Source organism: Hetaerina americana, unplaced genomic scaffold (assembly GCF_022747635.1).
Source record: "Hetaerina americana unplaced genomic scaffold, ioHetAmer1.1.p SCAF_9, whole genome shotgun sequence".
Taxonomy (NCBI): domain Eukaryota; kingdom Metazoa; phylum Arthropoda; class Insecta; order Odonata; family Calopterygidae; genus Hetaerina; species Hetaerina americana.
In genome coordinates this window covers 47,673,868-47,690,961 of record NW_027287538.1, presented here as the reverse complement: position 1 = coordinate 47,690,961, position 17,094 = coordinate 47,673,868, and the positions used below count along the sequence as shown (strand labels likewise).

Below are 17,094 nucleotides of genomic sequence, written 5' to 3'. Positions count from 1 at the left end.
GCCAAACGAAATTCTCCGTAACTTTCCTGCTTTTTGTCCTCTGCGAAAATCGCGGTGGGGTTTGTACCGTGGCAATTTCTCTATCAGGGAATTAACCATTCTTAAGAGTAAATTTTGCCAACTTAAGGTTGTTAACAACGAAGCAGTTGTTTAAAAACGTTCCAATGGAGTGAGTGTATGGCACTCCTTTTGTTCAGAGACATGGGGCGTTGGAAAAGTGGACCAGCGATGAATAGAAGTTGTTGAAACATGTTTAGAGGAGAGGAGAATATTGATGATTAAATGGACTGATCAAGTGAGGAACGGGGAAGTGGATAGAAGAGAAGTGGAGGAACGAATGTACCATGTGCAGAACTCAACAGTAAAGGAGATCGAGATGGTTGTTTTTATAAAAAAGTTCGGGAAATATTTGAACAGATAACTTATACATATTTACACTTCCGACTATCAAAACAACTTCGTCCAGCGAAGGAGAAATGTTTTATGTACGAGGGTCATCCGGAAAGTAGTACCCGTTCGTGAAATAAAGACACAAAAGTGAATATTAACAAACATAAAAAATTTTATTTGAAAGAGGATACTTTAAACTACTTCTCAGCATAATCTCCAAGCAAATTAAGGCATTTGTCATAACGTGTGACAAGTTTCTGTATTCCTGCTGCATAGTCCTTCGCCGCCAGCTCATTGAGATACGCGAGGGACCCATCTTGCACAAATTTTTGCATAATGCAGATGGTGTTTAACAATTTCATAAACAATTGTTCGAGAAACATTGGGAAAATGCTCACAGATGTCATCAATTGTGACGCGCCGATCGTTCCTCACGAATTCGTCAACTGAGCTCACCAGTTGGTCTGTAATGACAGACGGTCTCCCCGAACGCTCATCGTCGTGTGTGTTCCCCCTCCCCATGTTGAAGTTGCGACACCACCGCCGAACAGACGACTCGTCCATTACATTGTCTCCATACACCTCCTTTAATTGGCGATGAATATCACATGGGCGAACGTTTCTTGCATTGAGGAATTTAATCACTGCCCTCACTTCACAACTGGCGGCGTTCTCAATTTTTTTAAACATTGTAAACAATCACAGAAACAACACAGGCAATGCTAGCGTCACGCAACTTGGCTCAGAGAAGGCAGACAAGCCACTGAAGCTATCTGACCTCGTCCAGCGGCTACTCGCGTCGTCAGCACTTCATGCGGCACGAACGGGTACTACTTTCCGGATGACCCTCGTAATTATTGAAAAAGTATGTATGTATTATGATTAAATATAATAAAAAATAGGTCTATTTTTGTCTCTTCGGCTCGATTTTTTCGCGCTTTCGTGTTTTGAAAAAAATTGTTTATATCTCCTTGCTGATCAATCACTAGGAAAGAGGGTCCGGACCGTTACCTACATACAAAACATTCACTTCCAAAATACATGATTTCAACTAATTTTAATTAATGATTAAAGATTTAATTAATGGTTTGAAAACTCGATTTTAGGAAAGTTTTTTTAGGTTATCTGGGTTTCTATTGGCAGATAAGGTTGGACAGATGATTGCTTTTCACCTTTTTCTATTCTTCCCAGTCATACATTCATCTCTTCCCGCTCGTTCGTTCTCTTCCTTTATTGGGGCCTACGAAATCTCTCGTCATTCAACGGTCGCATTTGACGGCGTACACCGATACATACGGGAATTTAATACCCCGTCCCCCTTTCTTGTCTCTCCCTATCAAAATAAGTCATTCTCTGATCTTTGATATCTGTTTCGGAGAATGGACCACGAGCCTTTTCTCATCAAGCCCCAACCTAGGGGATCGAGATGATGCGATGACTATCGTACTGGCTTCCCACCCAGAGGGCCCGGGTTCAAATCCCGGCGGTGTTGAATATTTTTCAGAGGTACCTCGATCCCTACTTGAGGTGCTTTGTGGAGGGCACTTTTGAGTGAGTACTTTGAGCGGTCCGTCGGATGGGACGTTAAACTGAGGACCCCTTGGCGCCTTTCGTAAAGAGTAGGCTAATGCCGACGCCGGGTTTCTCTCCACCCTTCATCCTTTCCTGTCCATACCCTATGGCGCAAATGACCTCAGTTGTCGGTCGCCTTCCCCAAAAACTACTACTGCGAAGCCCCAGCCAGCGCTGCAAGTTTCCTCCATACAGTGCCAATATATTACCGGTGCATAACTCGCTGATTTCAATACTTTTGTAATCAAATTGATAACACGGTTAAAAAATTAACATCAATTTGAACTTGGAGCATATTTTGTTGACGTTAGGATTTTAACGGTTTTCTCTATGAGTAGTCATGGAGACGACATTTGGCATCCAGTCCTGCATAACAAGTCCTACGTTCAAGTGAACTATAAGTTAATGAGTAGTCATGGAGACGACAGTTAGATGTAGTAATGCACATACAAGAAATGTTTTAATTAAGGCGACGGAGGGGTTTATGACAGGCACCTCAAATGAAGGCGTTAACAAAAGACTATTTAAAAATTTTATATGGAGCGTGGTGTTTAGTGGATCGGAAACTTGGTGATTCAGGCAAGAGGATAAGCCTAATAAATTGGAGGCTTTCGAGAGGATAGAATTAGCCATAACTTTAAGGATAGAACTTTTCCGGTAAGATAAGTCTTACGATGATTCTACAGCGAAGAAACATTATTTCAAAGGAATAGTTCGCTCAAGTGTCGTAGAGATGTGCTTTTGGGATTAGTGTAAAGGTTAGTTCGTTCGTGGGTTTTGTGTTCCGTGGGCTGGCCGAAAAAATGAATTCTTGCCAGCAGCGGAGCTATTTGAGCGCAAGGCGGAACTATTTGAACGCGCTGCGGAAACGTTGTGAAGTGCCCGACTCGGGACGCCATCTGTCGTTGACCATGATAGCTTCGTGAACGTTGGGCCGGGTGGCGGCGTGCCGGTCGCGTGTGCTGCTGCCTTTAGGTCGTTTTGTTTTCCCGTTGCCAGGTTTGTTGGGAAACGTTGCCGAAAAGGACAAACTCGAATGACGAAGTTAGCGAACTATTATCCCTTCTTCCTCGATCGCAAAGGACAATGCGACAATATAAGAGGACGACAGATGTGCGCTTGCGCGGCAGGAATTAATTTTGAGGAATGAACCCGCCTCCTGGTGGAAAATGTGTAATCGCCCTTTTTTTTGGCCGAAGGTCAAGGGCTTAATGAATGCGAGACGCATGTATAGCGAAAAAAAAGAAAAAAAAACTATGTGAATTCGGTGAAACATACTAATGCGGAATACGCGATTATATGAAGCCTGCTGAAGCTGGAACCTTCTAAATCGAATTTAATTAATAATAACCACAACTTAACCTCGAGTTATCACCTCGTAAATACGGAACCTTTGTGATTTGGGAGGAGGGAACTCTCGTTTTGAATCTCCAGTTTCAATAGTTTGTGTTGGACTCGCTTAAGTTGCGTAGATAGGAATTGATTAAAAAAAACGAGTAATTCATTTTTTTCATAATGTCTCTTTTAAATTGGTCGCTGTTTAATTTTTAAGCAACACTTGCGCTTGAGAACTACCCATCTTATTTAAAATTATACTTTTTTACCGGACCAACTTTTTTGAGATAAAAAAACATTTAATCGTAGTAAATTTAGTCTTGCATGTTATTATTATTTTTTAAATTTCTCACCAAAATATCTATCCTTTAATTTACTCTGTATCGTATGAAAATCTGCTCATGCTTGATGCATTAAGTGATATTGTGTAAAGAAACTCATTTTTACCGGTTAAACATTCAAATAGAATCGAACTTTTTTCGTCAAATTCTTTCGCCGATTTCTCAAATCGATGCATTCAAATCCTCACGAGAACTCCCTAGCCTGAACATGAAGAAAGATATCCCCCCTGCCAGACATCCCTTGCCAATCTTAATACAATTTGAAATGATAATTTTAAGTTTTAAAGGTTATTATTATTGGTCCATACGCCAACTTAAGGACTGAGAGTAACTTAAATTTTTGGCAAGAGTCGTGCTATTGATCGTTGACAAAACAACAGCAGCTACACTGCGTGACGTCACTGCCGTGATCTCCTCATCCCCCTAATTCCTCCACGTCACACTTTGACGAACCATCTTCGCCCCCCCCCACCCGTTCACATATCTCCGTGTGTGACGTAATATATGGTCCGTTCCTACTTCATTGTTAATGAAAATGATCGCGGTTGCGAATGCTTCGCCGAATGAGCGGCTCTTGTGCCCCTCCCATTCGCATGCACGTCGGAACGAAATATTTCTATTTCGTCGAGTTATGAAGTCTTTGGAGGTCAAGGTTAATGAGGCATTAAACTCCTCCGCCACCATTCCCAATGAGGTTTTTTCTATATCTCTCTGAGAGTCGTGAATAGTCGGGGTTGACGAATGCACTTGATCAGGGCTATTGAGATAGTTGTGCTTGGCGCTTGCCAAGTATTTCTGACAACTTAAGCAAAGGTGGCGTTGTATTGCGAGGAAAATATCCTGTCGATTGGAAAAACACAGGCCTGGAATCATGGAAACACTTCATTAAAAGATTTATTTGTATTTTTAAGTTAGATGTTAGCATTAATAGCAGCGGAAAAGAGATATTTAGTTGTCCTTCATCCTCATTATAAGATGCTATCTATTCCCAATGTGTCAATCATAAAAGATATTCTACCTAATAAAGTTAGGTTATGGACGAGCCTTTAACCGAATATTTGCTCTACCTATGGAGTGGACTTTTGATATAGTTTATTGCTTTCATCATTCATATGTTGCACGATTCAATGGACATGAAAACATAGGTTGGTACCATGGTTGGTAACACCTGTTCTGAGGTACCGAGGTAATATATACATACATTCATAGCTAGAAAATAGGTACATATCGCATTATAAAAGCTAAGCAAAAGTTCAAGGGATGACATAAAATATTAATTAGGAAGAAAAATGTTTTTTTTTAAATTCGGGGTCTTAGTTGGTCCATATCCAAGATTTTGTCATCTCAAGTGTGGGAAAACGGTTTTCTTTCATGTATTTATTTTTTTATAAATGGAGTTATTTGTGTATTGGTTTATAATGAAGGTTTCCCCAACACATTTTCCCTGAAATTAAGAAATTTACACTGTTAAAAAAATTCGCCTTAACCGGGATTTGAACCCGGATCCCTCAGCCTATCCAGCAATCCAGCTGATTTCCAACCGATGGCTGCAACTCATCGAGCTACCTAGACGGACCACTTACACTTTGAATATCTGAGGATCCGAGTTCGAGTCTCGATTAAATCGAATATTTTTATACTTCGAAATGTTTGAATTTCAGTGCATAGCAGCGGACGGATGACTCCGTTTAAGTAACTGACGAGAAATCTCCCGCAAGTATTTGAATTAGACTCTTTTTCTTCTTTGCCAAACATCATTTCCTATCAGACCTTCGTACCTTACACATGCCTTCGTGTTGTCTAAAATGTCTCCACCTTCCTGTGCTCGGGATATTTACCTTTCTACTTTCTATCATGGCGATAATCAACATCCCTCTAACTTTCAGTATTTCCTCCTACGAGCTTATCTAAAACTTCGCCTTTTGTCCTGTCCAGGTCTGACTTGAATAAGGCTTCAGAGAAGGCCGAAAGCTTAACCTTTTTGGAAAAAAATATATATATATATTTATATATATATGTATATATATATATATATATATATATATATGTATATATATATATGTATATATATATATGTATATATATATGTATATATATATGTATATATGTGTGTGTGTGTATATATATATATATATATATATATATATATATATATATATATATATATATATTTATTTATTTATTTATTTTTCTGTGCGATAGATGTGGGTTGAAAATCAATATAAATAAAACAGAGGTTATGCGATTTTTTAGGAAGAAAAAGGCTAAGCTGAACTTTAAAATAGGAGGGCAAAAACTAGAGCAGGTTGAACAGTTCTGGACCGACACGGTCAAAGTACGAGGGTCATCCGGAAAGTAGTACCCGTTCGTGAAATAAAGACACAAAAGTAAATATTAACAAACATAAAAAATTTTATTTGAAAGAGGATACTTTAAACTACTTCTCAACATAATCTCCAAGCAAATTAAGGCATTTGTCATAACGTGTGACAAGTTTCTGTATTCCTGCTGCATAGTCCTTCGCCGCCAGCTCATTGAGATACGCGAGGGACCCATCTTGCACAAATTTTTGCATAATGCAGATGGTGTTTAACAATTTCATGAACAATTGTTCGAGAAACATTGGGAAAATGCTCACAGATGTCATCAATTGTGACGCGCCGATCGTTCCTCACGAATTCGTCAACTGAGCTCACCAGTTGGTCTGTAATGACAGACGGTCTCCCCGAACGCTCATCGTCGTGTGTGTTCCCCCTCCCCATGTTGAAGTTGCGACACCACCGCCGAACAGACGACTCGTCCATTACATTGTCTCCATACACCTCCTTTAATTGGCGATGAATATCACATGGGCGAACGTTTCTTGCATTGAGGAATTTAATCACTGCCCTCACTTCACAACTGGCGGCGTTCTCAATTTTTTTAAACATTGTAAACAATCACAGAAACAACACAGGCAATGCTAGCGTCACGCAACTTGGCTCAGAGAAGGCAGACAAGCCACTGAAGCTATCTGACCTCGTCCAGCGGCTACTCGCGTCGTCAGCACTTCATGCGGCACGAACGGGTACTACTTTACGGATGACCCTCGTAATAGGGACGTAAGGAGAAGAATTTCGCTAGACTAAGAGGCTTTCACAAGGAGGAGGGAGTTGATGGCAGGGACGTTGAGTTAAGGCGAATGACGAATGTTACCAAAAGACTCGTTAAAACTTTGATATGGAGTGTAGTTATGTACGGCGTAAAAATGTGGTCACTGAAGCAGGATGGTAGAAGCACGTAGATCGGAGGATTTGGAAATGTAGGTGTGGAGAAGAATGGAGAAGGTGAAATGGATCGAAAGGAAAACAAATGAGGAAGTACTAGGTACGGTGGGCGAGAAGGGTTTGTTGGGAGGAACCCTATGGAGGCTGGAAAAGTGGATGAAGGACATATTGATCGGTAGTGGGATGTTGAAGAATGTAATAGAGTGGAGAATGTTAGGTAAACGAGGAAAGGGAAGGAACAGGATAAGGATGTTGGACGGGATGAAGGGAGGAAGAAAGTACTCTGAGATGAAGACGGACTTGTTTTAGAGTAAGGAGTAGGTTGCTGAATTGTTTTGTTAGGTGTCACAAAATATTTATTAGGTAGTTGTGTTCATCCAAAAGCTACCTTAACCGGTATTTTACTAAATAATGTGTGTGTGTGTGTATATATATATATATATATATATATATATATATATATATATATATATGCTTTCGTAGACGTAACACGGAAGTGCCGAATAGTACAATACACAGTAACACACAATATAGAAACACAAAAAAAGAAGAACACTCACACGTTATTTCTTGATATTTCGACGGAAACAATCCGTCTTCCTCTGAAGATATAGAAGTAATGAATGATTTACTTCTATCATCATTACTTCTATATCTTCAGAGGAAGACGGATTGTTTCCGTCGAAATATCAAGAAATAACGTGTGAGTGTTCTTCTTTTTTTGTGTTTCTATAGTGTGTTACTGTGTATTGTACTATATATATATATATATATATATATATATATGTATATATATACATACACACACATACATATACATACACGTACACATATATTATATATATATATATATATACACACACACACATACATATACATACACGTACACATATATTATATATATATATATATATATATATATATTCATCTTTGTTTCGAGTTATTTTATTTTTTTCGGGTTAAGCAAAGCATTGTAACATGCATCAGAACTATTTTTAGTCGAACGAAACAACTTTGGCAACGCCATGCGGAGGAGGGATAAAACTTAAGTGTGTGCCCAGGGATCTATCTTTGTGTAGACCGCACATACCGGTGCAGTTGCAGTCTATTTTGGTGCGATTTTCGCAAACCTAAATTCTGTGTTGATATAAAAGGTCAGTTTCTTTTAAAATTCGAGATTTTTGCGCGAAGATAAACTCGAGATGGCGGAAGAAAGAGCCAGCAAAATGGCGTTGGTTCAGGAATGCATTAAATACGTTACCCACGCCTAAGCTACGATGGAAGTATTGTATTATGTTGGTGTCGAAAAAAAGGTGATTATATTTCCATACATTTAAATTCTTAATATTTCTATTCATGTATGCCGAATGTTGATTGGGTTGGGTTGAGTTGTTGTTTTAATTTTTATCGTGTTAACAATCACTGAGAGTTATAGTAACTGTCATTTCCTTTATGCCCGAATAATTTGAATGTTTCCAATTATATTGTTTGTGTTTTGTTTTTCGTGGCTTTTGTGAACTATTCTAACATCTAATGCATATTTGGTCATTATTAGTACATATTTGCATGCATGAATTCGTATTTAGGAGTTCTGTGAATTTATTGTATGCATTAAGCATTCCTTAGGCCATCCAAATTTATTGATTCGAATTGTTTGTTAGAAACCAGTCAAACAATCATTTTACTCTGGTTCTGTGAATGTTGGGACACAAATGCCTGCTCTGAAGGGATACGTAAACTTTTTTAATCTAGCGTCTCACTTGAAATATTGTAAAATATTCCCAACTCTCGGAGCGAACGTTAAGTACCTGTGTGATTAATCCTTAATCTTCTCCGCGCCCGCCCCACCCCACGCCCTGGCAAATAGACCGAACCTCCTCATCTGAAGTTGAGCGTGCCACTCAAGACATAGGGAAGCACTGTTTTAACCCAACTTTTATCTTAAATGAACCAGTAAATAATGCTGGACAATTTTCTTTCATGAAAATTTATACCTTGGAAAGGTTTATTTTATTTATTGATAAAAAAATGTCCAAATTCAGCATTATTGCCAATTTTTTAGTGGCACATGTAATAAAACACCGAAAAAGGGTCGCGTGCATACAAAAACGTACAAGAACAAAAGTGAAAACATTTTTAAAATGTTCAAATGTAAGATTCTAAAACTCATAGGGGAGATGAGTTGGGCCTTAGGTGGTTAAGGTTCTTGAGAATTAAGAAAAAGGAGCAGTGTACTCAGGGAGTGACTAATGGAGAGAAGAGATGCGGAAGAATGAACCTTCGTTTAGTGAGTGATAATCTTGGAACGAAGGTAGTCTAGAGTGAGTGGTTACAGGTATGTCGATATAGTACTTTCATAGATATCAATTTTCTCTTTTCAAATGTCATTATTTGGTGTAGAACTCTCTGTGAAATAGGCAGACAGAGTGATTTCCATTCATATTTTAGTGGCAGTCTTTCCTCCTTATCGCGTCCACATGAAATGCGACATTTTTAAGTATTTATTAGAAGAGGCGACCCAAAGCTGAGGGACATTAGGGATAGGTAGGTGATTTGATGTAGGTGGGGTGCACTGAGGTTGAGGGAAGGAGAGTGGAAAAAGAGAGAATCCGGTATTCTATATTTAACTAATCTAATAACAAAAGACGCCAAGTGGTCACACATTTCGACGTCCCATCCGACGGACGGTGTACACCACTCGAGGTGCTCTCATTATCCCCCAAGTTAGGATACCGTCGATAAATCCTGACGCGGATGATTTACTTACCCCGGGCCATCTTGTGGTTGGGAAGCCAGTACGCCAACCACTGCGCCATCACGATGAATGAAAGGGACAAAGCTTTTCCTCTCTTCATTCTTTTCCGCCCTCCGCACCCTTCTTTTTGCTCTCGTGCCTCTTCTTATCACGGTTGAAGCGAATCTCGCAAACACTCGTCTCTCCGCCGTAGAACTGCTCTCTGCTTTGTCCCCAACCCTTCGGAAGGCCTTCAAGTCGTGGCTAATCGATCAGAGGCCTCCATAATGGAGTGCCCTCCACTGTCAGCGTAAAGGAGTCAACCTCTCTTACTAGATATATTTTGTGTTTGTTCCTATCCCTTGTGAGTGTGTATATATACAAAAAGAAAAGAAACAAGTTTTCGAATTTTCAGTGGTCAAGCCACCTTTCCAAAGGAAGGAAGGGCTTGAACACCGAAAATCCGAAAACGTGTGAGTTTCTTTTCTTTTTTTTGAGTGTTTTTGTTCGCTAGTGGTGTATATAAATGTATATAAATAATATATAATATATATATATATATATATATATATATATTAATTTTTTCTATATATTTATATATGAAGGGTTCCATAAAGCCCCCGCAGATCTCAGTGTAAATTACGTTTCCATGGTAGCTCAAGTGGTTAGAACGTCGGCTCGGAAAGTCAGAAGATCCGGTGTTCAAGTCCCCGTCAGAGAAATATTTTTGCGCTTGTGATCTGCTCAATTCCACCTTCCCCTCTCCTCCTGTGTTCGTCCTTTAAACGGGTTCCTAACCCTATTCCTTATATCTATTTCAATGTGAATAAATAAATAAATATATTTATATATATATATATATATATATATATATATATATATATATATATATATATATATATATATATAAAGGAGAGTGTTTGTTTGTATGTATGTAATTTGTTTACTTTTTTGCTGTCATAGAAACAGCATTTTTCCAACTATGCCAGCAGGATACTTTTGTAAGAACACTATTGTATTCAGAATTGCCGAGATATTATACGTGGAATACACCAAGGAAAGTCTTTTGTAGAAGAAAAATGGGCAACTTTGATCCTGAGAATAATATTTATTCATGTGACGCATTGGGCCGAGTCTACACAGTCCATCCTAACAACGCCGAATGTTATTTTTAAGAATGCTTCTACATACCATTATAGGACCTCGCTCATTTGCAGAATAAATAACGGTAAACGGAGAAATATGTGAGACATTCAGAGAAGCTTGCCAGAATTAGGGTTGCTAGAAGGAGATCAACACTGGGATGACTCATTGCGAGAGGCCAGTTTGATTTCTCTTCCAGGACAAATCCGAATTTTGTCTGCCATCATAATAACCTCCTGTAATCCATCTAACCCAAGAACATTATGGGAAAAATATAAAGAATCAACGAGTTCGAAGTGAAAACCCTACATTGGATATTACGTTTAACTCCGACATTTTTAATAAAACTTTGATTATTTTGGAGGAAAAGTGTATCACCATGGTTAACAAGACTTTAGTGGAACTCGGTCTTTTTGCACCTGTACAAGATCAACAGGGTGTATTTTATCCAGATTATATACGTGAAACTAGCTACAATGTCTTAGACTTAGAAGCATACATCGCGGATAAAAAGCCACTTCTTAATGAAGATCAGAAATTCGCGTACGAAACAATAATAGATCAAGTAGATAAACAAGAAGGAGGTATCATTGTTCTTGATGCTGCTGGTGGCATGGGAAAAACATTTTTCATTAATTTAGTTCTCGCTGAAATCAGGGTTCATGGAGAAATTGCTCTAGCCGTTGCATCTTCAGGTATTGCAGCGACATTAATGGAAGGAGGAAGAACAGCCCACTCTGCCCTTAAGTTGCCACTTAATATTTCCCGACAAGAAAATCCCACATGTCATATAAATAAAACAAGCGGCCAGGCACAAGTTCTTATAGAATGTAAATTGATAGTATGGGATGAGTGTACGATGGCTCATAAAAAATCTCTTGAGGCCCTCAACGCAACACTTCAAGATCTTAGAGGAAACTGCAGTTTAATGGGAGGAGCTCTGGTACTCCTGTGTGGAGACTTCCGTCAAACTCTGCCTGTCATTCCAAAATCGACTCCAGCCGATGAAATTTATGCCTGTTTAAAACATTCTGTTCTATGGAATCATGTCCAAGAAATAAACCTTAAACAAAACATGCGAATCCTCTTAAGAGATGGGAATGCTCAAAATTTTGCAAATAAACTTTTGGAGATTGGAGAAGATAGATTAGTGGTTGAAGCATCTGGTATGATAAAATTGTCATCAGATTTATGTGTATCGGTGAAAACTGTCCACGATATGATACAAGCAGTCTATCCTATTGTTAATCAAAATTATAAAAATTTAGAATGGTTGCGAGAAAGAGCCATTCTTGCTCCTAAGAACGATGATGTTAATGAAATTAACAAGGAGATACTAGCCATGCTGCCAGGAGACGTGATTGAATATAAATCGGTTGATACCGTAGTGGATGCTGACGAAGCCCGCAATTATCCAACGGAATTCCTAAATTCACTTGATCCAGCTGGATTGCCACAACATCGCCTATTACTTAAAGTAGAATCTCCAATCATTTTATTGCGAAATTTAGATCCACCAAAAATCTGCAATGGGACACGATTGTGTGTGACAAAATTAATGAAAAATATAATCCAGGCAGTCATTTTAACTGGAAAAGGTGAAACAATTTTTATTCCACGGATACCTCTAATCCCAACTGATCTTCCCTTCAACTTTAAAAGATTACAGTTTCCAGTCCGGCTAGCTTTTTCAATTACCATTGATAAATCACAGGGACAGTCTTTAAAGTTTTGTGGTGTTGATCTAAGATCGCCATGATTTAGCCACGGGCAACTTTATGTTACTTCCTCCAGACTAAAAATTTATATATTCTTTCTCCTGGATATGAAACAAAAAGTGTAGTTTATAAACAGGTGTTAAATAAAAAAGATTCTTAAATTTGTATGAAGTAGTGTATTATTGTACTTTATAATTTGTTGTTTTTATTTATGTAGTATATTTATATTATTGTTTCTCCCTAACCCGTGCAAAGCCGGGTATTCAGCTAGTATATAAATATATACATATGTATATTTATATATAAATATATAGACACACACACACACACACACATATATATATATATATATATATAATTTGTAGCCATGGCCTCTCGCTTTATCAAGCCCACTTTCATATATGTGTTATTTCTGTTTTTTAAATGCTCAATTTCCTCCGTGATCTCAAGTGCCGTAAAGCACGCTGACCATCCAAATGGCCGCCTCGGGGACGTTGACAACGGTTCCCGGGGGTTCCATTTTTTACATTGAGTAGCACATTTGCGTGAGCTCAATGTTTTTTTATCATCTGTCACGAATCAATTTTGTGGAGATAAAGGAAGGTATGTCATATATGGCCTACGATAAAGCACTTATATCATAATTCGATGTAAGAAGAATAATTTTCCAACTGTATGAAGACTTTAAATAAACCCCAAATATCAAACATAAATATTACAGCGTAATGAAAACGTTTTTGAAGCATTCAAAAAGACAACTCTGCGGTTTATATGAAGCGGTATAACCAAATGAAAACGGAACTGTATGATAAAGAAGAACCAGACGCACTGTAAGGCGCATTGGATTAGTTAAGAGACGTGGAATGGAATATTGAAGGGAATATACCTCGAGGAAAGTCGAGAGTTAGATACGTGCATATGAAGGACTTAAAACGTAGATGTTATCATTAGGTGAGAGGGAATGAACACGGAATAGAGAAGATTGGATGGTTACAGTTCATCAATTTTACGATCGAAATACTGATGACGGTGTTGAAAACCATAATCTCAATATATAGAAACATTTTTTGATTGAATGACAGTTTCTATTGTTAAATAATAAATGTTGGAAATAAAACAAAATTTTCTGATGGCAAACAGTTTTTAATGATTGCATGTCTCCGCGAAATGCTTCGAAAACATTTTCAATTTATTTTATTTGTTACCCCCGCCTATGATTTTTGTCTCTCTGCCAAATATGTCGGGAGAAAATCATCTGAGGTTCCTTGCATTTTCTTATCGATATTTATTTTTAATTTTAACGATCGCCCATAGTCTTTCGTCCAGTTTTGTTGTTTGATGTCTTGTTCAAACGCGCGCTCATAATTTCATGGAATTGCTTCGTAAACATGTCAATTAGTATAGGGAGGATGTGTTATATTTTTGTGTCTATGTAAACAATGCAACACTATTTCTATAAACAGCGCTGCATGTCAATCATACTCGTATAAGGGAGAATCGTTTCCTGTAGACCAAACACTACTAGATTTCGGCTGTAGATCGCATGCAAACCTTCTTAAGTTCGGACGCATTTTTAATTCGAATACAGTCCTGAAGCTGGAGGAGAGAGAGGAAGAAAATTTGGGTCAAATTCGAAGAAAGCAGGACAAGTGGATGTGGGAGAACCATGAAGGTTGGCTGAGGGATGCTGAAGACTGTGATATACATACTCGTACATAGGAGGGAGAATGCTGGGAAAGTGAAGTTGAAGGAATTCATTCAGATCCCCCATATTGGCCTTGGAAACATACTTTAGGACATGTTCTTATGCCATTTTGAATATCATCCCAACTCTTCAGAAACTCTTTAAATGTATTATGCCTTGCGCCCCGTAGCCATGTATTAAAGTGCTTACTTGTGATCTTGTATCTTTGTAATAAATTATTCCTTGTATTTCGCGTATCGACCGAAATGTTTGTGGAAAAATAACGCGAAAGAAATGAGTTTTGATGGCTCTAATATTACCACAGTATTTCATAATAAGCGAGCACCATGGGAACTTCGTTGTTCTTCAACGTTCGCCCGCGGTGCATAACTGCCGATTTTTATCTGACATAAAGGGATTTGAATTCGGTCATCATTTTTCATTGCTATTGTTCAATAACCAGACCCAAGCGCTGCCAACTGAGCAGTTAAATCAGTTAGCAGTCACCCGTCCTTTCACCAGACCAATTATCTGGACCTTGTTGAATTTTTCATCGAGTATTTGCTTCGGAAAATGATTGCCCGCCACTCATTTCTTCCTGCGGCGCGGTAGCCTAGTGGATAGCCTAGCGTGGCTGCTCGCGAATCCCTGTGATATCTCTCAGGGGAATAAATCCAAACCCTTGCGTGATTATTCGCACAAGCTTTTCGGATAAATTTGTTTCCAATCAGTTATTGGTCCCAGACTGTCCAAACTAAACTCTTTGTTATGGAACTTCAATGAGGGTAATGCCTATTCGAACTGCACAGGATATGGACACTGAGTGTCTTCAATTAATTTCGGTGAACTCCCAACCATTCGTCCTTCCTTTAGACGCATAGAAGTGAAGCAGGAACTTCTATGACAGATCAATTAATACATATGCATAGGACATGAATCGATCGATGAATTGGTCGAATCTTCCATAACAGTGACCACGTTGACCATTTGAATCCGTCGTGAGCAATTTCCGTGCGTTGAATTGAACTCAGGGCCGGCGATTTGAAATGCAAGTTGTTTTTTTTAGTTGACTTTTTTTGTTGGTTTTTTTTTGGCGAATGCGTTCAAAGAGTCCATTTTGAAATCGTGAGTTTTCCAACATAAGTGGAAATTATTTTTGCAGCGAAGGACACGAAAACTTGTAAAAACAAGGCCAAAAAAAGCGGAGGTTTAAACTCTTCACTCGAAGAGGACAAACGGTGGGTCCTCTCTTCCCTCCCTTTTAATTCACAGGCTGCGTAACCCCGAAAGGATTATGAGATTTTCATTGGTCGAATGTCAACTCGATCCCATTTCCTTGAATAATGCACACAGGTTCGTAGCTGACCGGAAATTAACTCCATTCGAGGCCTCATGGATCGTGATGATTTCATGATAATCCATCGATTCCATTCACGTCCTTATCCGTCCCTAGCGCGGTGCTGTTTCAAAATAATGGAATCTTAAGTTGACCAATAACCTCGTTTTGAAAACTTTAAGACATGATTGATTCGGTCTAATGATTATGGGGGAGATCGTATTTTCCTTGATGTGCTTTCATTGAATTCATGGGAATATTTCAAGCTTCTCAATGATGGGGGTTGCTAACTGATCTCGTCCCTCAAATTTACGAACTACCAAAAAAACTCTGTCATCAGTCACATTGAAAACAGGGCAGTGCATTTAAAAGAGTAGTGCCACATTTAAAAAACTATAAAAACTTTCCTACGGGGGATGCTTTCCGGGTCGCGTGCTTGAATTTCAAAGTGATCCTTTGTTCAATTGAAATTCACTCAAATGACTCGTGAATTGCTTGAAAACAAAAATTGCTTAAATATTACGATGCGGTTGTTAGAGAATTCCATTGATGAGTGAGATGAATATTTACATTTTCCAAAACGTTTCGAAGATGCGCTCTTTTTCCCCGTAGAAAAATTTAGAATATTTTAGAAAAAGATTTCGCTCGTAGGATAAAATGTTGATGTTAAAAGTACGCCTCCCTAATTTCGGAATTTTCATATTTGGTCAACCTGATGAGAGTTGATTGTTAACTTAATTCTATTCCTATATTATTTACAATATATTAATGTTGGTACTTTTTATTTCATTCTTGTGTTTTCCCAAATCGGGTGCGGCGATGAGTCGAAAATCATTTACCAACAGTGCTACTCCAGTAGCGTAAAACTTTGATATCAACTATCTGAACCAAGCTGATAACAACGATATCAACGTAAAACGAGCAGGCTAGAATAATTATATTATAGAATAAGTGTTTAATCCACGTTAATTGCATGTGATCGTGCCAATTTAGTCTCCATAGAGATAAAAATAACGAGCCAAATTTTCCGGCCGGCTTCTATAGACATGGACAAGAGAAGTGCCCAACGATATCTGTGAGTTGTGCCTACCGTGTGTGTTGTTTCCTATTGGTTTTCCTTCATGTTCATTGTAAGTATTTGATTTGTTCAAAATTATTCGGTATGTTTTTCGATTTTATATGGTTAATGTCGTAATCGTATCGTATTTGTTGGCGTATAAAATAATGCCGACACGGTTGAAGTAAAACAGTCCGGGTTAAGTGAAATGTCTCTTGAATATTTAACTTTTTTACATACGAAGATTGAAAAAATTAACTTATATTCTTCTTCTTATATTTATTTTTTAATCTCTGGTCTGAGTAAAAGTTTGACGTACATCTTCATATATTATTGCACTGCAGATTGACTACTATGGTTTGGACATGGATTGGATGAGAGACAAAGATTCATCTTGAGTAGATGTTCATCTACATAACACCCCGCCAGCCGCCACAAGGCTGTGTGGCGGGGGGTGTTAGGTCACCACCCGAATAAGAGAACAAAAAATGTTACCTCTTCATATTGCCCAATTATGT

At 38.4% G+C, this 17,094-nt stretch overlaps 1 protein-coding gene across 1 annotated transcript in view; it reads left to right on the top strand.

The window, feature by feature from the left end:
* Positions 1-17,094, top strand: part of Atg14 (autophagy related protein 14) — a 246,955-nt gene that overhangs the window by 212,381 nt on the left and 17,480 nt on the right. The gene's annotated exons all lie outside the window — the stretch shown is intronic.